We start from the raw sequence: 6,963 nt of genomic DNA, 5'->3' as shown, positions 1-6,963 counted from the left end.
TAAGATTTTCTGTTGCATACAATATTTTTACTTATTTTATTTGTAGTTTTCTACTTTTTTGGAGCAAAGTGAAATCAAAGAGAGAATTGCATATCCAGGTATTACTTTTGGCCTTTGGGTAAAATCCAAAAGTAGGTGGACTTGTCCAATTAGAATTCAGGGTCGTTTGACAATTATATAATATTAAACTGCGTATAAATTGGCGTGTTATCGAATATAAACATCAAAGCTGGAATAGCTCAGTTGGTTAGAGCGTGTGGCTGTTAACCACAAGGTCGGAGGTTCGACCCCTCCTTCTAGCGAGATTATTTTTCCTTTTCTTATGAAAAATAAAAATCAAATATTTTATTCTAAAAAATTCCCATTCCAATCCATCATTATATTTAATATATTAATATTTTTTTTATTTAAGATTATGTTCACTAAGTTTTGTTGAATTTATTAACTAAAATTACTTCACTACATTTTTATTGTTCATAATTATAATTTAATTTATTATATTTTCTTATATTTTTATATTTTCTTATGAAAAATAAAAATCAAATATTTTATTCTAAAAAATTCCCATTCCAATCCATCATTATATTTAATATATTAATATTTTTTTTATTTAAGATTATGCTCACTAAGTTTTGTTGAATTTATTAACTAAAATTACTTCACTACATTTTTATTGTTCATAATTATAATTTAATTTATTATATTTTCTTATATTTTTATATATCACCTAATAGAAATAAGGGTTAATTTCAAATATAAACCTTGTAGTTTTAAGTTTTGGCAAATAAATACCCGTAGTTTGATTTCAAGCAAATAAATACTTGTGGTACACTCCATTTTTTAAATAAATTATTGTGGTTTGCGTGTTTTTATAAATAGGTACTTGTGGTTCGAATATTTTACAAATAGATACCCGTGGTTTGGATGTTTTTTCAATAACAAACCATAAACAAACGCTTAATTTAGGCAAATACATGTGTCTTCACTGTTTCCGTATTTTTGAAAAACGGAGCATACCACAAGTATTTATTTGCTCGAAATCAAACCACAGGTATTTATTTGCCAAAACTTGAAACCACAGGGGTTATATTTGAAATTAACCCTAGAAATAAATAATAAATTTACAAGTAAATATACACACAACTTGAACCTATCCCTTATATATAGTAAAATGATTCGTGAATAGTTTACTACCCGAACTCAATGTGACTTTAGCGGGTTAAACATTTATAAAATAAATTTTGTCCGTTTATTTACCAAAAAATATTATGTAGAAATTATTTTATAATTTTCCAGTATTTATTTGCTTAGAAAATAAGTCAATATAAAATTTTAGTTAGTCACCGGAAAAGTTTAGAAAGTGAGAAAAATGTTTTACACTTTTTTTTTTTTTGAACAATATGAAATTCATTCCTTAAATCGAATCAGCAACAATAGTTTCCTGCAACCAAGCCGGAGCAGAAAAAGAAACAAACTCGCTAGCATTGGACAGGGCATGTCGTGCAACAACATGAGCGCCCCTGTTCGCTAGGCGTGGGGAGAAAGACACTTTATAATCGTGTCGACTACTTAATAAAACCTTACAATCCTGAATAATTGACCCATAAACAGACAAGTCTGGAACAACCGAATTGACACTATTAACCACAATCAAAGAGTCACTTTCAAACAAGACACTAATACAATTAAGATAGACACACCAATGCAATGCCTCACGTAGGGCTAATGCTTCAGCTTCCCTAATATCATCAACAATAGGGATTATGCGACTACGACAAGCCATGAAGGTTCCATCCGAAGATCTAAGTAAAGCTCCCACCCCACTTCGAGCTTCAGCTTTAAAGGTAGCCGCGTCACAATTGCATTTGACGAAGCCTAAAGGGGGACGAGACCAGCTAATATGTCGTACCTGTGGCATTGTCATCCGCGCCGTCTGCTCAAGCCGATGGGCAACAGTGTTAGCATTGGCGTTGGCTTCGATGACGATGGAAGTAGGCAGCCTTCGTTGCGCAGCAGGGGGGGCAGTGACTTGTTGGCCCGCCTGAAGATCTAGACTTGGGCGATTCTGTGCAATGCTGACATCGGATTGGGCCACTGAGGGCGTGGACTGGTGATGGGCAGCAACAGGGAGGTTCTTCATCTGGGACTGACGCCAGGCAGCAAGGTAGTTATCCGCAAGAGAGATAGCCGTTTCTAGTAATTGGATTTTGCTCTCCCAGACTATCTGATTCCTTTGATTCCAAATGACCCAAAGCGTCATTGCCACCTTGGTTATGGTTTCCTGATCATTGGACAAGAGTACCTGCAAAATAGAACCTGTTAGATAATCAGGTTGGAATACATCCGTATTGATCCCGGATAGGTTCCAACATTCTTGAGCGTATACACAGTCCACAAAGAGATGATGGTCATGCTCAGTATCAGAATGACAGAAGGGGCAATGCATTGGAATTGACAACCCCCTCCCTGCCAACCTATGTCTAGTGGCCACACAGCCCGATGCCAACTTCCACACAAACATTCTAACCTTTGGGGGAACATGCATCTTCCAAATTCTACTCCACCCATCATCCCGATTCACATCACCATATCCATCACAAAGCGCTCTATACCCTGATTTACTTGTGTACATGCCATTTTTGGTGAAATTCCACATTGGTCCATCTACTACTTCTCTGGTTGGTAAAACCATCCTACACACAATTTTGGCATCTGCCTCGGTCAACAACTCTTCCACCTTCCCTCTATCCCAGATTTTCCTACCTTGAATAAACAGGTCAGCCACTTTAGTATCATCCTGCTCCATAACAACATCCCCCTGGATCCTAAAAGGTGCCATAGTGTTCACCCATGGGTCTTTCCACACATATATTGACTTACCATCCCCAATTCTCCATCTAACTCCCAGTCTCAGTACCTCAATGGCTCTCCAAACACTCCCCCAAACAAAACTAGGATTATTGCCCAATTTGGAGGAAAGAAAAGGGTTTCTAGGAAAATATTTAGCTTTGAACATTCTACCCACTAAAGAATTTGGAGTAACCATCAACTTCCAGGCCTGTTTACCTAATAAGGCTAGATTGAATTTTTGGAGGTTCCTAAAACCCAAACCCCCCTCTTTCTTATCCCTGCTAAGCCTATCCCAACTTTGCCAATGAATCGATCTCCTGCCCCCTGGTTTCATACCCCACCAAAAAGAATTCATTATCTTTTCCAAATCCAGGCAGAGGGATTTAGGTAATTTAAACACACTCATACAGAAAGTTGGTAGAGCCTGAGCAACCGCCTTAATTAACACTTCCTTACCCGCTGCAGAAAGGAATCTAAATGACCACGCACTTAACCTCTTCCTGAGTCTATCTTTAAGGAAACTAAAAATTGCTACTTTGGACTTCCCAATAAGTGAAGGGAGACCCAAATAGCGACCAGTATCCAGAGGATGAAAGACCTGAAGAGAGTTACATACCTCATTTCGCCGATCCAGGCCAACATTCGGGCTAAAGAAAATTCCAGATTTTTGCAGGTTGATAGCCTGACCAGAAGCAGCCTCATACTCGGATAAAATCATCCCAATTTTGTTACATTCATCCATGGAAGCCCTGAAATACAGGAAGCTATCATCTGCAAAAAAACAAGTGTGTAATAGTTGGCGCACCCCTAGCAATGAGGCACCCATGGAGGGAACCCTCATTCGCTGCCCTTGTAATCAGGTTAGATAAGACTTCAGCACACAGTATAAATAGGTACGGCGATAGATGATCGCCTTGTCTGAGGCCCCTACCAGGGTTAATCGGGCCCACAAAAGTACCATTAATCGACACAGAGTACTCCACAGTAGAAATGCATAACATGATCCAATCAATCCACTGCCCAGGAAAGCCTAATTTTTGCATAACAAGTCTCAGGAAGGTCCAATCGACCCTATCATAGGCCTTGCTAATGTCCAATTTTAGGGCCACCTCACCAATTCTACCCCTATTCTTTCTCTTCATAAAGTGTAAAGACTCAAAGGCCACCATAATGCTGTCAGAGATAGACCTGCCAGGGACAAAAGCTGATTGAGACTCAGACACCAGGAAAGGTAAGACAAGCTTGAGCCTATTGGCCAGGACCTTGGCAATCAATTTATAAAGGACATTGCATAGGGAAATAGGGAGAAAATCCTTCATACAGTCAGGCCTATCAATTTTAGGGATAAGAACAATTATTGTGTCATTTAGATGTGGGGGAAATTCCTTTCGAGCCATATAGCCCTTGCATGCATTGACAATCTCGGGACCGATGAGGTCCCAAAAATGTTGAAAGAAGCCCGGATTCAGGCCAGCAGGACCAGGGGATTTATCAGGGTGCATTTGAAACATGGCAATCTTAAATTCTTCATAAGTAAACGGGGAGCACAGGTCAGCCTGCATTTCAGGCGTAACAAGAGGGACAAGGGTATCCACAGCATCATAACAAGGGCTAATAGGACCAGCAAACAGATCAGAGAAATAAGCTTTGGCAATAATCCCCATATCATAAACTCCTTCTACTACCAGGCCATTCATATCCTTAAGGTGGCGAATGGTGTTCCTCTGCTTTCTAGCTTTGACACAGGCATAGAAAAACTTAGTATTTTGGTCCCCCTCCTGTAGCCAGAAATTCTTAGCCCTTTGTTGCCAATATCTAGCTTCACAATCAAGAAGGGAATTCAACTCACTCTTGGCCTGGAGAAAACTGACCACATCAGCCGGAACATTGCTATCCACAAGCCTATCCAACTTCTTCTTGCATCCCTCAATTTTCTTTCTAAACCTCAGCCGATACTTCTTTCCCCATTGTTCCATGCTGCTGGCACAGGCAGCCAGCTTTGCAGCAAGGTTATGACAGTTACTGCTTAGCCAACAAGACCTCACCAATACCTTGAACTCAGGGTCTAAAAGCCACTCTTGTTCAAAACGGAAGTGGTTACGCCTTACATTACTAACCGGATTATCGAACTCTAAAAAAATGGGTGCGTGGTCAGAATAAGCTGAGATTAGAGTTCGAAGCTGATGTGTTGGGAATCTGTCCGCCCAGGCACTAGTGACCATAGCCCTATCCAACCTCTCCCTGACCCACAATCTAGAGCCCCGACTCCTTTCCCACGTAAATTGACTGCCCTGTGTAGGGAGATCAATCAAAAGATTCTCTTCCACCGCCTCCTGGAACCGACGCATCAACCCTTGAGGGTAGCCTGGACCCCCAACCTTCTCAGAATCAGAAAGAATGCAGTTAAAATCCCCAATAACCAACAAAGGGAGAATCGAGTATGAGCACAGTTGAGTCAGGAGACTCCAGGACCACACATGATTCGCTCGGTTAGAATGACCATAGAAACCTACCAACCTCCAATCCCCCTTCCCAGCATCATGCATCTGAACTTCGATATGATGATCCGAGAAAGAAACCACTGAAGCCATGTCAGATTTCCTCCAAAGCAGGGCAATACCCCCACTCCTACCCCTACAGTCGACTGCAAAAGAACTTTCAAAACCAAACTTCCTTCTTAACCCATCAATAGAGGAATTAGTAACCAAAGTTTCAATCAGGAAGACCAAATCCGGCTTACTTGTCTTAACAAGCTCACCGAGAGACCGAACTGCCCGGGCGTTCCCTAACCCCCGGCAGTTCCAGCTTAGGCAATTCATAACCCTCGGCGGGCCTGCTCCGCAGACCTCGCCGTTTCTGTATCATGTGAAGAAGAAGAATCTACTTGGCTCGTAGAAACTATCCCCTTCGGAATATTAAGCACCTGATCAGACCCATTCCCCTGCAGCTTATTCACAATAGCCTAGACTGATATCGAATCCGAGCATGCACGCCTACGCTTTCGATCATCTGCCAACTCAAGTCCCTCATCATCACTATCCACAGCCATATTCACTATCTCCCCCTCTTGTACTGGCTGAATATTTGGGTTCCCTATTCCTGCTGCCAATTTACCCTTCAGTTTTGCCCCCTCCTGACCCCCGGGAATATTCTCCTTCCCCACCTCCTTGCCCCCACTCGACTGCCCTACTTTCAAGGTTTTAACAGTGGTTTCCAGGGTAGGTCCTCCACCAGAATTGGAGGCCATAGCCTGGCTACCCGGTTCTCTCAGCCACTTCACACTCAACACATCCCCACCCCTGCGTACAGGAGCCTTCAACCAGTCCCCCCATTCCCTAGTGATCTCCTCTGGTTTCAGAGTGAAAATCTTATCACAAAATCTATCAGTGTGCCCCAACAGGCCGCATATATAGCAAAATGATCCCAATCTTTCATATTTGAACGAGATATAAGCCCACTCCTCCTTTCCTTTACGGATTTTCTTCATCCTCTTTAGCGGCTTCCTCACATCAATAGAGACTCTTAGCCTCATGAATAATAAAACATTTTCCTAAGTTTTTGAAAACCTACTCCATTTCTTTTTTAAAAAAACAATAAACACCCACCACTTCTTTCCGTTTTTTGATATTATAGTCATACACCGAAAAATATTTATTTTCCAACGCAATATTTTTTCTTACCCAATATTTTCAAAACATAATATTTTCCAATAGATAAACGGGATCCAATGTTAATTTATACTAATTCAAAATAATATAAAGGCCTAATACATCATAAACTCTTTGGACTTATCCATAAAAGTAGATTGACTTTCTGGACTTTGTTAGTGTCTCACCAGCTCCATAAACTTGCTTATTTCGTATCACCAGCTCCCTAAACTTGTCCATAAAAGTAAATTAGCTCCATGCACTTTGTAAATGTCTCACCAACTTTTCGAATTTGCTTATTCCGTAACAACTAAATACAAAAACCATAATACTAACTCTCGATCCTCATCCATTCAATCTCCTAAACCTGCAACACTAACTCTTTAAATAGATTGAAAGGTATGAGAAGAGAAAAAATTACATCTCGAATAGATGAATATGTAATTTTAGAATTTAGGTTTAATAA

General features: G+C 40.4%; 1 non-coding gene across 1 annotated transcript; it reads left to right on the top strand.

Moving 5' to 3' along the window:
• The first annotated feature begins 228 nt into the window (after window positions 1-228).
• TRNAN-GUU (transfer RNA asparagine (anticodon GUU)) lies at window positions 229-302 on the top strand. Its single transcript has one exon. It is a non-coding gene; the product is annotated as a tRNA-Asn (tRNA).
• Window positions 303-6,963: the final 6,661 nt, after the last annotated feature.

This window comes from Euphorbia lathyris, chromosome 3 (assembly GCF_963576675.1).
Source record: "Euphorbia lathyris chromosome 3, ddEupLath1.1, whole genome shotgun sequence".
NCBI lineage: Eukaryota > Viridiplantae > Streptophyta > Magnoliopsida > Malpighiales > Euphorbiaceae > Euphorbia > Euphorbia lathyris.
Note: the sequence above shows the minus strand (reverse complement) of the source record. Positions and strands in the feature narration are given on the sequence as shown.